Here is a 20321-nt window from a genome sequence, read left to right as displayed (position 1 = left end):
CCTGACTTAAGTGATTATATATGGTATCAATTTCCTTCCTCCTACAGTTGGGAATCTACCATATTTGATCATGTATAAAACACACCTAACTACCAACATTGTGAACCAGGCTCTTTATTCTTGAAACTTTCCAAACATGATGTTGTTTTTGTAGGTTTAACACCATTTGTCAGCACAAGATAGGCTATACATGGCGGCCAGTATTAATGGTGGAAAAACCCTGGTAAGAACCACCGACCCATGAGAAGCTACTGGCAAGCTTTCTCACATACCCACATTGGCCGAACCTGAGACTCAAACTCACGCAGACAGAGGTGAGATGGCAGTGATCCGTAATGATGAGCGCTTTAGACCACTCAGCCACTCGAGGCCCCCTTCCAAACATGAAACTTAAGCTGAAACCCGTGACTCTATGATACCTAAAGTAAATGAAGGTCAGGTAAATTTAGCAGTCAAGAAAAGAGTTTGATTGTTGTCTTAAAGCAGAGCAACACCAATAGGTTATTTAGTAATGAGTCAGTTAGAGTAATAGTGCCTTGCAAAAGGACGTACCACAGTATTCAATCTGGACTGATCCAGTGGTAGAATTAGAATCTGCACTTTCAGTCTACAGTCTAGCATGCTGACCAATTATTGACTGTGGCTCTTCTGGGAAAAAGGAATTGAGTGAAAATAACCCTGTAAGTTTTCAGATTTTAATATTATTATAATAGAAGTTGGTCTTGAGCTAGAAACTTTCAACATATAACTCTAGTTCAGGCTCAATAACTTAAAACTTGGGCCTTCTGCAACTCTGATTGGAATAAAGTTTGATATGTATAACTTTTAGAATCATCTTGACTTTTTTTCTTCTTCTAGCATGCTAAACTTCAATCACATTGGTATACTCAAATATATGTATAATATTTAATTGGAATTTTTCGTCCAAGCTTGAGATTCTTGCTCAGAAAGTTTTAACAATATGGGGCCTGATCTGTCATCATATAAACAGTGACAGATCATGGTCCATACTGTACATTTTCTCTATGATTTAAATGACAGATCATGGTCCATACTATACATTTTCTCTATGATTTAAATGACAGATCATGGTCCATACTTTACATTTTCTCTATGATTTAAATGATAGATCATGGTCCATACTACACATTATCTCTATGATTTAAATGACAGATCATGGTCTATGCTGTACATTATCTTTATGATTTAAATGACAGATCATGGTCTATGCTGTACATTATCTCTATGATTTAAATGACAGATCATGGTCTATGCTGTACATTATCTCTATGATTTAAATGACAGATCATGGTCTATGCTGTACATTATCTCTATGATTTAAATGACAGATCATGGTCTATGCTGTACATTATCTCTGGTTTCAATGGCAGATCATGGACTATGGTTTACATTTTGTCATTGATTTTAATGGCAGCTCATGGTCCATATTGTACAATCGGTCTATCATTTCAGTGGCACACCATGGACCATGCTGTACATTCTTTCTATAATTTCAGTGGCATATCATGGTTCATGTTGTACATTTTGTCTTTGATTTTAATGGTAGAGCATGATTCTATGCTGTACATTCTTTGATTTCAAAGGTAGACCATGGTCGATGCTATACATTCTTTAATTTCAGTGGCAGATCATGGTCCATGCTATACTTCTAACTGTGATATCAAGCAGCGAACAATAAATCCTGGTTCCAGTTGCACATAATAGCTGATTATTTCCCCACAATCTGATGCTTTTATTTTTTATTTTACTTTGTTAACAAGAAACAAACTTTTTCAGTGAACATTTTGGCAGATTTCAAGGAGTAATGATCTTTCACGACACCTTTTATAACCAGTAAGAGTTTTATGTCTGAGGAAAACTTGAGGAAAGCTTGAGGATTTCATCAAAATAGAGGAATTTATTTCAAGAATAATGAGAGTGTTAGGTGAACAAATTTAAAATTTGAGTTATTTTTTTTTGTTGCAATTTTATTATAGCTTTATCTGACTAAAACATATTGTGAAATGTATCATAAGAAAGATATAGTGAAATCTTGTATATGTATTAAAGAAAATTTCGAGCAATTTTATGAAACAGGACCTGTGATGCATTATGCATTTGAAGATCTGCATCTGTGATATTTACAGTTGGGTCCACATGTTAAAGATATAAATATATGGTAATAGTTCTGATTTTGGTCAGTTGATTTATTGTTTTTATTGAGGTACAGTGGATTTATTGTATTTATTGAGGTACAGTGGATTTATTGTATTTATTGAGGTACAGTGGATTTATTGTATTTATTGAGGTGCAATGGATTTATTGTATTTATTGAGGTACAGTGGATTTATTGTATTTATTAGGGTACAGTGGATTTTTTGTATTTATTGAGGTACAGTGGATTTATTGTATTTATTGAGGTACAGTGGATTTATTGTATTTATTGAGGTACAGTGGATTTATTGTTTTTATTGAAGTACAGTGGATTTATTGTATTTATTGAGGTGCAATGGATTTATTGTATTTTTTGAGGTACAGTGGATTTATTGTATTTATTAAGGTACAGTGGATTTATTGTATTTATTGAGGTACAGTGGATTTATTGTATTTTTGAGGTACAGTGGATTTATTGCATTTATTGAGGTAGAGAAACCTGTGATGTCAATAGATAAGGTTACCGCAAAGATCAAAATGGGATAATACAGCATATATCCTTTGTCCTGAGAATTCTTGGTTTGTGTATTTGTGCAATGTTGAATGGGCTTGTTTTCAGTACAAGATGTACCTTGCCACTGTCTTTCACTTGACTGGGCACACAGTATGTTCAAGTTATGGTAGTAGGAATCATTGGTAGACAATAAGGTCATTTTATTAGTCAGCGTAAGGTCTGTTAAAGCAACCTAACAGGACATATACTCTGAGACTTCCCTATACCAACACACCAGTAGTACAGTCTCCTCTGAAAACTGCTCTGATATTTTTTGTCCCATTAAGGCCATTATAATTCCAAGCACACCCCAAAATACTGGCACTTCCAAAAACAGCCATAATTTGTGGTCCTCATAGATTGCAGTTTACAAAAGTTTCATTGTGTTTGTGTAGGAGGTTCTGTCATGGTACTGTATTGTGTAGGGGCCCCGAGTGGCTGAGTGGTCTAAAGCGCTCTTCGTTACGGATCACTGCCATCTCACCTCTGTCTGCGGCGGTTCGAGTCTAAGATTCAGCCAATGTGGGTATGTGAGAAAGCTTGCCAGTAGCTTCTTAAAGGTCGGTGGTTCTTTCCGGGGTTTTCCCGGGTTCTTCCTCCACCATTAATACTGGCCGCCATGTATAGCCTATCGTGTGCTGAAAAATGCTGTTAAACCCCACAACAACAACAACAACAACAACAACAACTGTATTGTGTGTTGCATATATAATACAATTCCTAATATATCCCAATGGCTATTTAGGAATAGTCATGTCTGTCCATACGTTCATCTCTCTAGCACACAACCATATTAGTGCAGCTAATGCTGCAGTTTATGGGAGCCTTGGTCATGGCTGAGCCAGACTTGCAACTATCTATCCAGACTATGTCAGCTTCCAAGGTGTGTCCTTAGACAGGACACTTTGCTCCAATTGACTCGGCACTAAATAACCTTCCTGTGTTGCTGTGCTGTAAAGCACCAAACCAAATCAAACCAATCCAAGATGCGCAGTTTACACGTATCAGCAGATCACTGCACCCATCATTTTCAGAGAGTTACGGCTATTTACAACTTGCAGCTGGGTGCATTGTATAACTAAAAATGCATCCAGTAATTACAATTTTAAGCTCTTCTAGTCTTGAAGGGCAACAGGTAATGGTAAATCTAAGATGACAATTGTAGTTTCTGCACAGTAAGTTTAGTTCCAGGCCGTATACTTTAACCAACGGTCTAGGTCATTGAAACATGTTAGTAATCTCCAGAATCATCCATACTCAACTAGTGTCTGTATAGAGAACTGTTGTATTTACTATAGACTCATCTCCATCATGGAGGGTTATGCAGGAGATGCAATGGTGTATTTATATGAGCAAATTTCTCAGTTTTTCAAGATTATTATTTTTTCATTTTTAAAATATTTTATGTGCCAAAAAATGACAAGAAAAATGTATCTACATGTATAAATTGATGGTGTTTAAAAAATCAGTATGTAAATGAAAATAAAAGAATCAGATGTAAAAGATTTATTATCTTATTTACCCAACATCCTGTCTTCTACTACCATCTATACTCACTTATAAATCAAGTCAAACTGCAAACAGTATAGATCCTGATCCACCATAGCATAACATGCCTGAAGATCAGTGTCTGTGTTGTTTGTTCTACTGATTACTTCTAACAAACTGCACAGACCCATATATGCTGGTGCATTATGTGTTGGCAGATCTGGGTCTGCATTTTGCAGTTTGACTTTTCTTATAAGCAAGTATATACGGTATTCAACCCATAACAGCAACAACAACAACAATACCTGCCTTGATTACCCCAAGTTGGCTGCTGTGGTATGTCTTTGAAAGAGGCTGTTGCCGTTGTGGGGTTTAATGCCATTTTTCAGCACATGATAGGCTATGCATGGTGGCCAGTATTAATGGTGGAGGAAGAACCCAGGAAAAGCCCTGGTAAGAACCACTGACCCGCGAGAAGATATTGGTAAGCTTTCTCACATACCCACATTGGCCGGATCCTAGACTCGAACCCATGTAGACAGAGGTGAGATGGCAGTGATCCGTAATGGAGAGCGCTTTAGACCACTCGGCCACTCTGGGGCCTCCTTAAAAGAGGCACTTAGCTCCCATTTCCTTGGCATGATATAGCATTATATTAAAAGTGTCATTAAAACTAAGAAACCAAAACAAAACAAACTTGTCTCAAACGTTTGAATAGACACACCATTGAGCATAATTCATTTTTTCCCCCAATAACCTCTGACTTATTGCAGAGGAATGTAACTCATTGCTTCACCTTAGGGAATGTATTGATTGGGCTATTGTGTTATCTGTTTCCTTCAATATTTGTACTGTGATATCAAGTGCATTAGGTTTTAGTTCTGATGCACCAAGAGTAGCTTGTGTTAGGCAGTAACTGGATCACAACATAAAATACAATCAGCATAGGTTGCATTTTAAATAAAATGGCTAGAAGTTTTAGTGAAGGTGACCATTCCAGATCTCACCTGTCTGGTTTATGATCCTGCACAAAGGCTGAGAGGCTGAACTCAATACTTTCTTTTCTGTTTGGAGTTGAATACTGCTTTCAGTTGAATACAAGTTAACATTCTTCACTGCTTAGCAAATTTGCAGAAAAAAATGACAGAAGAAATATCAATGATTTTCTTAGGGAGTAGTGATGCCTCGAAATTGTGAACAGAACAAGTGTTGTAGCTGATATTATGGCACATCAAGGTGTCAATTATACAAAACTTATAATTGGTACAAATAATGAATAAATATTTACATTAAAATGTGCACAGAACAATTTGTTCAAGGAAAGTTGTGTATTAGCCATTTGTGAATTTGTTTTGTCTTTAAGGGAATGATTTCATTTTCAAGAAATATGTGTATTGTGGTCTTGTCATTAGCACAAAAAAATGCACTTAACTAATTATGGTGAGAGTGTTGCATTGTGGGTAGTAGTTCTTGTTTTGTTTGCTCTTGTGTACCACTTTTCATTTTATCTTACAGATAATCTAGCAGTCATAGAACCTTGCCAGATTTCACCTGTCTTTCTTTAGAAACCATAGGCGTTTTACAGCATTTGGACATTTTAGTGTAAAACAAGATACTCCTGGTGTCAGTCTGTTTAATGTCCTGCACAGATCGCAAAATGTATCAATCAATCAATCAATAGAATAATGACAATTGTTTTTGTAGTACTTCTTTTAAAACAAAGAAAGCATAATAGGTTTTGACTTCAATTCCATATAAGGCACTTCTTTTAAGTGGACTTCAGTTTTCATTATTGTAGGCTATTCCTGATAGGGTGACCATGGTATCTCAGTTGGCATATCTTTGAACTCATAATCCCAGGGTCATGGGTTGGATACCTGCCTGGGCCAGCCCAGGTTGGCTGCCTTTGTACATCCTTGTTAAAGGCACTTAGATCTGGTGTACTATGCATGATAAAGCCAATAATGTCTTAAAAGTGCTATTAAAACCCCAAACAAATACAACATTCTTTTTTTGGAAAGCTTTTTCTTTTGATGTGAGAATGTAATGAAAGTAGACCCATTTGTTTAGGTCATACTTTGTATTATAGCTTTAATTTGATAGTTTTGATTGATGTAATGCTGCTTTTCATCTCTACATCTGAAGATGCAGGGTAATAGTGATTTTTGTTCATCTGTCTGTCTGTCCATCTATAGGTGAAAAAGTTTCCACACCATAACTTGTTTGATGTAGTCTTTTTTTTCTCAGACTTTATGTTGTTGTTGTTGTTGTAGGGTTTAATGTAATTTTTCAGTATATGATAGGCTATACATGGCGGCCAGTATTAGTGTGGAGGATGAACCCAGGAAAACCCCGGAAAGAACCACTGACCCACAAGAAGCTACTGGCAAGCTTTCTCATGTGCCCACATTAGCTGAATCCAAGACTCAAACCCATGCAGACAAAGGTGATATGGCAGTGATCCATAACGGAGAGCGCTTTAGACCACTCGGCCACTCGGGGGCCCCCAGACTTTATGTATGTCTTTATCTAATAGTTGAGTTAGAAGACTTGATTTGGTGGCTGTTAGGTCTAATGTCAAAGTCAGTAATTTGCTTTTCTTTTCTGCCTGGTAAGTCAAGTTTTCTTTGTCTAATTCCTGTCTAACTTCATAGGGAAACTGGACTTGGCATGGGCAGGTCCCTTTGACCATTAGCTGGAAGGTCAAGGCCACTTGATCTGACATTGTTAATTTTGGTGTTAGCTTTCAAGTTTCAACTTCATAGCTGCACTATACTTCTGAAAAGGCAGCTCCCATTATGTGATCAATAGATCAAAGGTCAGGTCACTGGATGTGAAATTGAAGAATTGTGTTAGTTTTACATTTGTATCAGCTATGGTTGGTGATGGATGGAATTATTAATGTGGCAGTATTTTGACGGCAGAAAATCAAGCTGAATCTTAATTTTTGTTTCCATTTCAAAGTCTATTGATGCATAAATTAAATTGGATAATAAAAATTGAGTTTCTTTCCTTTATGTAACAATTATAATGCAAGAAGGAAAATTAGTTTGAAATGACGAATCTTCAAGACCATTAAAATATTTGTTCAAAAATGGTTGGATATTTTATATGCTATTTTGAATTTTATGGTATTTGTCTGTTTAGTTTTTGTTACACATTGAAAGTAAAATAAATTTCACTAATTTGCCTTTGTTCACAGTATACTTCATTGTATAGCAAGAGAGTTACAAGCAGATTTGGGGCCCCGAGTGGCTAAGTGGTCTAAAGCGCTCTCTGTTGCGGATCACTGCCATCTCACCTCTATCTGTGTGGGTTCGAGTCTCGGATTTGGCTAATGTGGGTATGTGGGAAAGCTTGCCAGTAGCTTCTCATGGGTTGGTGGTTCTTTCCGGGGTTTCCCGGGTTCTTCCTCCACCATTACTACTGGCTGCCATGCATAGCCTATCGTGTGCTGAAAAATGGCGTTAAACCCTACAACAACAACAACAACAACAGCAAGATTTAACTGTATGATATTGCCAATGTTATATTTTATTTGTACACTTTTATTATTACTTACTTAAGGTCTAAAAATTATTGTGAAAAAATTGATTGTCAGGTCATTTTTAGGTATAAAAAAAACAGAATGAGAAAAAGTCCTGTGTACATAGAGATTATTTATGTGGCAGAAATAATTTTGTATTTATATTAAATACTGGATATTCCGCTTCATAGCTGCACTTTTCTTCTATTTTCTGAAAATGATTAAGTAATTTAGCACTTGTATGGAGATGGCTTTTCATCCTTCAGATAGTCCATAAACAAGTGTGTGTCCAAATTTTGTGTCATCTCATGGTTTGAAGATAAAGACAATTTTGCTGTATTTTATTTAGGTTATCAATTCAAGTTCAACTGTATCCAGGTTTAAAAACAGGCATACAGTCCAAATTTACATTTAGGAATCGATTGCCTGTTTGTTTTTGTTGACATGTTCGTTTAAAAATAGTTTGTATCTGGGTGCATATTGAGCAGAATAGGATTACTGTATACATGTGATAATATTTATGCTTTGCTCATGCCAGGTATGGAGTCAATCTTATTATAGATCAAATAAGGCTTGTTTACAGGTGCCATATGTACATGGCATCAAATTGAGCCCAACTACAAGCATCATAGACCCAGATCTTGTATAATGCACAATCTATGTTGTTTGTTCAGGTGATTGCTTCTAAGAAACTGCACAGACCCAGAATTATGCAGATGCAGATCTGGGTCTGTGCAGTTTACAGCTTGGACTCAACTTATAAGTGAGTATATATAGTCAGTATTTTTTTCAAATGTTTCTATGAATTAATGGTGGCCAGTGGTTAAAGCATTGGACTCAAGGTTGCCAATTTGATTCCCACCATCAGATAAGCACATAAAAGCTTCAGTAGTGTGTTCTTTTCGGGCAAGGCATTTGGCTTTATTTGCTGGGAGCTTCAGTAGTGTGTTCTTTTTGGGAAAGACATTTGGCTTTATTTGCTGGGAGCTTTGGTAGTGTGTTCTTTTTGGGCAAGACATTTGGCTTTTTTTGCTGGGAGCTTCAGTAGTGTGTTCTTTTTGGGCAAGGCTTTTGGCAAGGCATTTGACTTTATTTGCTTGGAGCTTCAGTAGTGTTCTTTTTGGGCAAGACATTTGGCAAGGCATTTAGCTTTATTTGCTGGGAGCTTCAGTAGGGTGTTCTTTTTGGGCAAGGCATTTGGCTTTATTTGCAGGGAGCTTCGGTAGTGTGTTCTTTTTGGGCAAGACATTTGGCTTTATTTGGTGGGAGCTTCAGTAGTGTGTTCTTTTAGGGCAAGGCATTTGGCTTTATTTGCAGGGAGCTTCGGTAGTGTGTTCTTTTTGGGCAAGGCATTTGGCTTTATTTGCTGGGAGCTTCAGTAGTGTGTTCTTTTTGGGCAAGACATTTGGCAAGGCATTTGGCTTTATTTGCTGGGAGCTTTAGTAGGTCAGGCGGTAGAACATAAGATTCTTATTCCATGGGTTGCAGGTTCAGTACCTGCCCAGGCCAACCCAATTAAGCTGCCTTTATGTGGCCCTGGGAAAGGCATTTAGCACCACTTCATTGAGAAAAACAACTTTACCTTGTGCTGGAAAAGTGTTGGTAATTATGTCATTGACAAAGACAATGAGTTTAAAATTGTATTAGTACTAATAATTAAAATGGTAACAATGTTATATTCTCACTCAGATATAATAAATAAAAAAAAATCTGAAGCCCTGCAAAACAGATGAAGGCTTCAAAAAATATTATTCTGTCATTATGGGAAAAGAAATTAAAAAAACTGTGATGGGTGTGTTTATTTGTTGAAATCAATGCCCAAGAGTACAGAGTCAGTTTAATGAATTTTGGTGCAATACATTTTGTTTTCTGATAGAACATTCATTGCAGTTTTGTATAAAATGTTGGAGTTTTTGGCTTTTTTCAAAAAAGTACTGGTGATTGGTTTGAAAAAAAGTTGAAACTACAGCAGTGGTAAGTGATAAGTATAAATATAACTCTGTTTCTCCTGCATCCTACCTTGATGGAGATTGGCCTGTAGTGCACAGCTCTTTGGAAAATAGTGTCAGTAAAATGACTGGCCTGACATGCATATTTTCTGATGATGACCATAATATTTACTGTTTCACAGCAATCCATTGAAACCTGCAAGAGTAGTTGCATTCACAAAACTCTGTCATATATTGCATCCAGCTGTAAGTTATAAAGGGCAATAACTTCTACATAAAACATGGCAGCACAAAGATTTTTCAATACGTGCATCTTTGGATGATGTCCATAATATGTGCCAGGTTCCACAGCAATAAGTGTAAAAAAAAACTGCAAGACAGTTTTGCATTCATAAGATTCCATCTTTAATTACATTTAGCTGCAGGATAAAAAGGGAAATAACTAACAAATATGTAATTTGTTACGTGCATCTTCAGGTGATGATCATAAGATGTATAAAGTTTCATGATGACCCACATGAAAACTGGAACTGGTTGCAGTCACAAGAGTATGTCATATAATGCATGCAGTGGCTAGTAACCAAGAGCAATAACTCTCACAAAATTCACAGAGATTTTGGTGAAATTTGCTTCTTCAGATTTTGACCATCATATGTCCCAAGTGATCCATGATAAACTTAGGGACACTTGTGTTTTCAAGATCATCTCGTACACAGCATTCAGCTCCAAGTCAAAATAGGGCAATATCTTTTAGAAAAATTGTGTGAATAAAGTTGTTGATGTATCTGTCTTAGGTAAGGACCCTAGCATTTCACAAATTTAATGACAATCCATCAAAAATTGCTTCATATCTTGCATCCACTGTGTGATGGATGAATGGACAGAGACACAGACATGAGGATTACTGTCGACCCCTATGAAAATGCCTGGAACTACTAGAGACTAATATCTAACCGCTAACCACAAACCACCTAAATATTTAAAAAGTTATGACATCATTTGCCCTGGCATTATGCGGCAAGTAATTATCCACTAAAATGTAAAATAGAGACCTAATTTACCAACAATGAATGGGCCATTTTGAAAGCATACAAATTTCCACTCCATTGCTACTACTTTATGTGTCATTTTTGGCAATGTTTCAAGGTATATAAATAAATTTTACACCTTACACCTGTAAATAGAGGTAGAAAACGGCACATTATACAGGTGGGTGAAAAATTTGCTTTCTCTCTCATATATGTAATACAGATTTTGTTGCTGACCATTTTGTAATCATGTGAAAAGTCTGTTTGTTTCATGACTACAATGCAGCCTGTCCTGACCAGCTATCTGGCAGAAGAACAAATTTGACTGCATGAAGAAGGTAAAAATAGAGATATATTGGGGACTTCATAAAATTAGTACTTGGCTGGGGGTTGTCTGTTTGGATTTTTAACATAGCTTTAACAATTGTTCAGTCATATCGCTATGATGTCAGCAATGTGACAGTTTGTAGTGATGTCTAGCACTGGGGCATCATGCTGCAGACATGTAGCATGATGTCCCACCCAGTCACATTATCCTGACACCAGGCCGACCAGTCCTAACACGAACCTCTTGATGCTGAACACCAAGCAATGCAGCTGCTAGTACCGTTTTTATAAGTCTTTAATATGACTTGGCCAGGGTTTGAACCCTCAACCTCCCGCATCTAAGGTGGAATCTCTAATCACTAGGCTACTGGAGTGGTCAGTACTTGGTTGGAGGTGGTTGTTTAAGAGGACTGACTATAATCAGAGTTTGTATTGTATTTTTTTCTGGGTTTATGAATTTTGTTGATACTAGCAAATAAGAAGAAAGCATGGTAAAACTACAAACCAACCTTCCAGCATGGTGACCTTAAACCAGAACCAGAGCTGGAAAATCTGGAAATCTGATGCTTACCTGATTAAGATAATCATGTCATATAATACTGGAATTCAAATGAGTCCTTATTGTATAGTAACAGGAAATTTTATTCATCCTGAACTGCTGAAAAATGGATTTTTCTTGTCTGACAGCCACATCGGACTTTCCTAATTGTCAGTTTTTTCAAACATTTCACTCCCATCAATATTCAGAAGCCCCCAACATCTTGAAGAGGGAATTACACAAAGTACTGAAATACCAACTGATAGCATTTTTTTTCTACCAGATTCTTACATAATAAACAGAAATTAGAATTTGAACATGTCCTTATGGGGCAAAATTTCCTACAAGCATGTTTTCCCAAATTTTAAAATGACATAAATAAAGAAAATATTTGAAAAAGGCTAAAGTCAGTAAAAGTCAAACAGAAGACTTAAGGTATGCTTCATTTTAATAAGACAAAATTTATGTAATTTTCTTCAGCCAAAATTTAAACTAAGATTTCAAATACTAGCAACACTATTTGTGTGTTGAAATGTTAAAGTTTGCATCAAGAGTGATAAATTGAAATGAAATATTGTACAGTTTCAAGCAAAAAGTTAGGAGTAATCAGACTTTTCCCTCTCTTTTTTGGGCATTTTCATATCCAGTGGTTATTTGCCACTGCTGATACTCCATTCCAATATGTAACAATGTTTATCTTCAGTGTAATAAATCGTCAGCTTGTCAGTACAAAGAGTCTTTCTGCTGGAAAACACTGGAGTCACTAAGTATCAAAGGGACATAATTAATACATATCATCTAATGTATCATCTCTGATGATCCCTTCATGTTGAGTTCTCCATCATCTATCATTACCACACTTTGTTGAAATTGCTTGGATTTGAACAATCAAGAATATGATCAATCTGAGTATCAATATGCCAATGGTCAAGCTTACAGGAACTGCATGAAAGAAAACTGTTTACATACAGTATCTTGACCCATACTACATAACTTGTCACTACTCCGGTGGCTTGGTGATTAGAGCATCCCACTCGGATGCGGGAGGTTGTGGGTCCAATCTCCGGCCGAGTCATATTAAAGACTTACAAAAATGGTACTAACAGCTGCCTCGCTTGGTGCTCAGCATTAAGAGGTTAGTGTTAGAACTGGTTGGCCTGGTGTCAGGATAATGTGACTGGGTGGGACATCATGCTACATGTCTGCGGCATGATGCCCCAGTGCTAGACATCACTATAAACTGCCTCACTGCAGACATCGTAGTGATATGACTGAAAAATTGTTAAAGCTACATTAAAAATCCAAATCACACACACACACATAACTTGTCTTGATTTTGTAAATTCCTTATACTTGAGATGAGGAAGACATATTGATTTTTAAGGCTAAAGGTCAGTTGGCAGTCATGGAAGAAAAATGATTTCCACGTTCTTTTTTTACCTACTATGACAAAACTTTCTCTATTGCTTGCATATAAGAAAAGGAAGACTCCTATTTATATTGGAGTTATAAAGGATCTCATGGACTGAAAGAAGGAAAAAAATTGCCTTCAATTTTTTTAAAGTTCTGTACCACATGCCTTGATTAAACTTTCTAGGTGGCTTACAATTGAGATGAAAAAGACACCTATTTATTTGGGGATTAAAAGGTCAAAGATCAAGACTGAGGAACACCAGAAAGGAAAGTGGGTTCAGCAAATAATTCAAGTCCTATACCATATACCATGACTAAATGTTGTGGATAGCATGCATTTGAGACAAGAGGCACCTGTTCATTTTGGGGTCAGTATTTTAAAGGTCAGGTGAACGAAACGTAAAGAAGAAAATTGATTTTGCAGAATAACTTTAGTTTTGTGTATGTTACCTTGATCAAATTGTGTGGATGGCATGCATTTGAAAGAAGGAAAATATCTATTGATTTTGGATTAAAAAAGTAAATGGCAAGTTTGAATCTTCCATGATCCAGTTGTGCCTTATAATACTTGTGCAAATACTGTGCATGGTACTCCTTGACTTTTGTTATGTATAGAACTTAAACTGCATACTAAACTGATGATTAAGCACATTAGCTAATACCGCATATATTCACTTATAAGTTGAGTCTACTGCAAACAACATAGATCCTGATCCGCTGTAGCATAATGCACCTGCAGATCAGGGCCTATGTTGTTTGTTCTACTGATTACTCCTAATAAACTGCACTGATACAGATCTGCCAGTGCATTATGAGATGGCAGATCTGGGTCTGTGCAATTTTTGCAGTTGGAATTAAATTAAAAGTTAGTATGTATGGTGGATCTTGAAACACCAGAAGAAATGTACAAGTGATGATCAATAGATCAATATATTTGACAGATTATGGTATATATATATATATATATATATATATATATATATATATATATATATATATATACACACACACACATACACACACACACCTACTTAAAGTCTCAGAGGTGTGTGTGTGTGTGTTCTTGAATGTTACCTGTCAAAAGGACATACATTAGAATGACATATTAACAGCATATTCCATTCTTTTTGACATGCCCTTGCATTACATTATTGTTTCTGTTATTGAACATGAAAATGTTCAATTCATTTACAAATAAAACCTTGTCACCAAAATATTTCTCCTACAGTAGAACTTTCCAAACTTTAAGCCTTACTGTCCAGTAATTTGTTCATGTTGATTGAAGGCTTTACTGTCCAGTGATTTGATCATTTAAATCATGTTGATTGAAGGCTTTACTGTCCAGTGATTTGATCATTTAAATCATGTTGATTGAAGGCTTTACTGTCCAGTGATTTGATCATTTAAATCATGTTGATTGAAGGCTTTACTGTCCAGTGATTTGATCATTTAAATCATGTTGATTGAAGGCTTTACTGTCCAGTGATTTGATCATTTAAATCATGTTGATTGAAGGCTTTACTGTCCAGTGAATTGATCATTTAAATCATGTTGGTTGAAGGCTTTACTGTCCAGTGAATTGATCATTTAAATCATGTTGATTGAAGGCTTTACTGTCCAGTGAATTGATCATTTAAATCATGTTGATTGAAGGCTTTACTGTCCAGTGAATTGATCATTTAAATCATGTTGATTGAAGGCTTTACTGTCCAGTGATTTGATCATTTAAATCATGTTGATTGAAGGCTTTACTGTCCAGTGATTTGATCATTTAAATCATGTTGATTGAAGGCTTTACTGTCCAGTGATTTGATCATTTAAATCATGTTGATTGAAGGCTTTACTGTCCAGTGAATTGAATATTTAAATCATGTTGATTGAAGGCTTTGCTGTCCAGTGATTTGATCATTTAAATCATGTTGATTGAAGGCTTTACTGTCCAGTGATTTGATCATTTAAATCATGTTGATTGAAGGCTTTACTGTCCAGTGATTTGATCATTTAAATCATGTTGATTGAAGGCTTTACTGTCCAGTGATTTTGTCATTTAAATCATGTTGATTGAAGACTTTACTGTCCAGTGATTTTGATCATTTAAATCATGTTGATTGAAGGCTTTACCGTCCAGTGATTTGATCATTTAAATCATACTGATCGTTCAGGTGGTTGATTGATGACAACAGAATGGATCTGAAAATCACAAATTTGAATAATTTCCAACTTTGTGCTTTTCAGATCCATTCTGTTGTTCACAAGTTAGTTCATATACTTGAGATTAGGTTCAACTGTATGTATAGATTACCTTTAATTAGGTCTGCACTTTTGAGGATATATTACATAAGTCATATCCGTCCAGACATCTGTTACTGCATATGTGAATCTATCCATCCATCCCGACATCTGTCACTTTCTTTTTAACATGAGGAAGTGTAATCATACCATATGTACTTTCATATAAGACAATTCAAAATGCAAACAAAAAAATATTGATCTGCCATAACATAATGCACCTGCAGATCAGGGTATGTGTTATTTGTTCTACTGATTACTTCTGACAAACTGCTTAGACCCAGATCTTCTGGTGCATTATGTGACAACAGATCTAGGTCTGTGCAGTTTGTGTGTGTGTGTGTGATTTAGATTTTTAATGTAGCTTTTACAGTTTTCCAGTCATAACGCTACAGTGTCTGCAGTGTGGCAGTTTAAAGTGATGTCTAGCACTGGGGCATCATGCCACAGACATGTAGCATGATGTCCCACCCAGTCACATTATCCTGACACCAGGCCGACCAGTCCTAACACTAACCGCTTAATGTTGAGCACCTAGTGAGGCAGCTGTTAGTACCATTTTAATAAGTCTTTGGTATGACTTTGCCAGGGATCGAACCCATGACCTCCCACATCCATGGCAGATGCTCTAACCACTAGGCCACCGGAGTGGTCTGTACTGTTTGTAGCTTGACTCCTCTTATAAGGTAGTATATATGGTAACGGAGAGTGCTTTAGACCACTCGGCCACTCAGGGCCCCCATCTTATAAGGTAGTATATATGGTAACTGGGATTTTGTTTTAAGTGGATGAGTAGATGGCCACAAAGGTTTCATATCCTTGATTCAGTCTGCTGGGGTGGGGATCAAAGGTCACCAGTAATATGAACTCCAGTTACACTGGTTAGAGAGGGTTATTCTATTTTGGTATAATGTTTAATGAGGACTGATAGAGGACAATGAAGGCCTCAAATCCTGTCTCCGTGTATGGGAATGGGAGGTTGGGGGAGTGGATGCAAAAAGTTAAAAAGTATGCAGATATATGTGACGGCTTCCATCTGTAATTTTATAAATGGTTTGCGCTCTGTTTACTTGCTTATGATGACTTTCAATTTTTATAGAAAAGGTATAGTAGACATCATTTTTAAAAATCTCCAAGGCAAGCACATTCATTTTATGGTCTGCAGGCCACATCTGCTGTTGTGACCTGGTTTTATCTGTTGACAATAACATCATATTGGTACATTTAAAAATCTCTATCCTGTGCAAGATAATAACCTATTATGTGTTAAAAGTGCAGTTAAAAACAGCGAACCATCATCTGCAATAAAATAGCACCCTGATAAAGTGAGAGGGACACATGGTAAAATCTAATGTTGATGTCATTCAAGGTGGCTGATGATTGGTGGTGTGGTGGGGTGTAGGGTTTGGACAGACTTCACAAGTTCTGGTTTCTTTTGAAACTGATCCCTTTTACTTAGGCATTATGGGATTGAGAACTGCAAACAAGATTCACTTACTTTTGAAATTGAGGAGCTTTACAACATGGAAAACTATGTACCTCAAAAAATGAAGATTTGACAACAGAAGTGCTCCAATAAGCATCGGCAATTTGACACGTTGCAAAAATACTTTTATTTGAAAGAATTGTGCGTAGTTTAAATATTGCTTCTTAAAGATGTGTCAGACTGATTTCATTAGGTCATGAAAATTAACCAAGTAATGGGGCTATGTTTTTGGAACCAATTTGTTGCTCTTAACCTACAGACGTCATCTCAGAGTTGACCGATGTAAGGATAATATCCAAAATAGGGTAGTAAATTGCCATATAGCAGAGTCACTTATTTAGCGACTGTGCAGCAGAGTGGGGTTTGGGGCCATTCGGGATGGGGACCATGTATCATTGTATTAGTTTACTTTGTTGTTTTAATGAATTATTAGAACCTAATCAAAACTCACTTTATTTACTTTGTTTTGATTTGATAGCAATATCCCAGTGGGTTTGCTATGCTCGTTTGTAACTTCATTAAGAAATAAGTCATTACGTCCTTTAATACTCTGATAGTTCATGATGATTGGAAAATGGAAATGAAATTTAACAAACAAATTCACAAGGTACATGTAACATAATGGAAATCTGCATTAAAAAGAAATATTTTACGAATGTAAAAGCTTAATGTGTGATCCAGATTAATTTATTCAATACATGATTGACATTTTAAAATTGAAACTCAGGTGATAGTTCAATTAATGGGTGTATTTAAGCTTTTTTAATGTGTTTTGGCTGAGTTGTTCACATTATTAAAGAAACATAAAAGTTCATTGCCCGAATTAAACACTGTTTAAGAATATGGCATTGATAAGTCTTCTCACTAGATGTTTATATCATATACAAGTTGAATCAGTGCTGTGTCTTTGTTGCCCATTTGTTAATATTGGTTGAATCATTGGCATGTATTTTTCGCCCACCTGTATACTTAAACATATCATTTTGTTCTGAAAGGTAACGATATATAGCATTCAAAGCCAATCTTACAGTTCAGAGATTTTGTCCACTTTGCTGGAGAGGGGTCTACATTGTGAATAGCAAGTGCTGGAGAAAAGGTGTTGTATCCTAGGTCCAGGCTTGTGACAATGGAATATCTACAGTGAAATTAGCAAAGTAGGAATTGGCTTTCTGTAGGGGTGAGTTAAATTTTGTTTTGTTATGTGATACTGGGAAATACGTAAATGAAAGTGTCAGGTAGATGTAATGTATTGATACTTGTCACCAGATTAAATTCTGTCAAGAATTAAAGGTCTGTTTGAGGGGATTTGTTGCACAACAGAAGATCATCTAGGTCCTGATAACAAGAGCTGTTCAAATATTGTATTGTACTTGATAATTTTGTGAGATTGTCACGGGATAAAATGAACCCATGCCTTGATTAGAAAAGCACAATGGCGGTATTGTATGTATACATGTGTGTACGTATGTACCTACTATAATATATATATATATATATATATATATATATATATATATATATATATATATATATATATATATATATATATATATATATATATATATATATATATATATAGATAGATAGATAGGTAGTAATAACCTGCAGAGTAAGAAATCATACAAACAAAGATAAAAGCAAAAATGAGTAAAATCCTTATACAAAGTTAATTTTTTATATAAACTACACTTTTTAACATTGTCCAAGACCTTCTTACTTGGAAAAATGCCAGGGAATGTATCCCATAATAAGGTTTCCTCTGTTAATCACCTTATCCAGGAGGCCACAGATGACCTATTTTATGTCTTCTACCACATATGACCTATTTGTACATTTTTTATCACACATGACCTATTTTACAGTCAACCACATATGACCTACTTTACATCTACCACATAGGTTAGAGCATCCACCTCAGATGCGGGAGGTCGTGGGTTCAATCCCAGTTCCAAGTCATGCCAAAGACTTACAAATATGGTACTAACAGCTGTCTCGCTTGGCACTCAGCATTAAGAGGTTAGTGTTAGGACTGGTCAGCCTGATGTCAGGATAATGTGACTGGGTGGGACATCATGCTACATGTCTGTGGCATGATGCCCCAGTACTAGACATCACTATAAACTGTCACACTGCAGACATTGTAGCAATGTGACTGAATTTTTTTTAAACCTATGTTAAAAATCCAAATCACACACACACACATACACATAACCTATTTTACATAATCTACCACATACGACCTATTTTACATCTTCTACCACATATTACCCATTTGACATTGACCACATGTGACCTATTTTACATCATCTAGCCTGCAAGAGGGGGTGGTGGTGTTGTGAAGAAATGTATTACACTTTCTGAATCAAATATTCTGATCTCTGGTTAAAAGTTAGTTATTTGATCAGAAAATTGTGTTCTTACAGCTGGAAAACGAAAGACCACTGTTAGAAATTGTTAATTGTAAGGGCCATGTTCTTAATTTGCAGATTAGTTTTGTAATGACTTCTAAATTTGCTACATGTCTTGTTGTTTTGATATTTGATGGAAAATCATGTTCAGAGTTGTTGCTACAAGGAATTTTGAAAAAAGTTCCAGTGACATTTTTTTATTGTTGGAAAAAAAACATTTGCAGCAGGTAGCAAACCTACTACACATGTTTAATTCTAATCCCAGTACACCTGTTGTGAAAGTCCAGTATTTTTGGCAGAATGGGTCATCTTTCAAGACCGGTTGAATACTGTATTCTTCACATAGATTACATCACTTTTGACAGATCAGAATGTACAAATGTTTATTTATACTGCCTTATGAAATTAGTTTAATTGATTATGTATTATTGGATTGTCTTAATATCTCGGCCTAACTGAAAGATATTCAAGAGTGACTTTAGACAGCATGTTGTGTTCTTCAAATTAAATATCTCTGCTTAACACAGAATTCAGCAACATTTATCCATCCCCAAACTTAATTTATAATTATGATGTAATTATAAAATTGTCAACAGATAAATGAGTAAAGTCCTTATACAAAGTTAATTTTTTATATAAACTACACTTTTTAACATTGTCCAATACGTTCTTACTTGGAAAAATGACAAGGTATGTATCCCATAATAAGGTTTCCTCCCTTAATCACCTTATCCAGAAGGCCACAGATGACCTATTTTATGTCTTCTACCACATATGACCTATTGTACATTTTCTATTACACATGACCTATTTTACAGTCAACCACATATGACCTACTTTACATCTACCACATTGTCACTATGGCTAAAAACTCACCGCAGTTGGCATAACCCTATAATAGTCATATTGTCTTTCTATCCTTCAGTCTGTCTTGACAAATAGATGTCTATCAGTTCAGTTTGGTTTGAACATGATAATCTTACTGGGATTTGTTGGATTTTATCCAAATATGGTATGCATATTAATAAGATATTGAAGAGTTTGATTTCCAGTCTTCTGTATCATCACTTTGAGGAGTCTGGGCCCCAGATTTAGTACCTGTCCCCTCTTACGTTTTGTTTCCAAAGTATAACTTTCTTGAGAATTATTGGATTTCAGCCAA

At 35.9% G+C, this 20321-nt stretch overlaps 1 protein-coding gene across 3 annotated transcripts in view; it reads left to right on the top strand.

Moving 5' to 3' along the window:
- The window catches only part of LOC149795316 (uncharacterized), a 137802-nt gene that overhangs the window by 44354 nt on the left and 73127 nt on the right, over positions 1-20321 (top strand). The window contains exon 1 of one of the 3 annotated variants that reach the window (XM_089965069.1): positions 17770-17928. The exons of the other annotated variants lie outside the window; for them this stretch is intronic. The gene's annotated coding sequence lies outside the window, so the exon portion shown is untranslated. Of the gene's footprint in view, positions 1-17769; positions 17929-20321 lie in introns of those variants that run through there. 3 annotated transcript variants of the gene reach the window in all.

Source organism: Sinohyriopsis cumingii, chromosome 7 (genome assembly GCF_028554795.1).
Source record: "Sinohyriopsis cumingii isolate HCF-2022 chromosome 7, ASM2855479v2, whole genome shotgun sequence".
NCBI lineage: Eukaryota > Metazoa > Mollusca > Bivalvia > Unionida > Unionidae > Sinohyriopsis > Sinohyriopsis cumingii.
The sequence above is the reverse complement of the archived record's forward strand: the minus strand, read 5'-3'. Positions and strand labels throughout refer to the sequence as shown.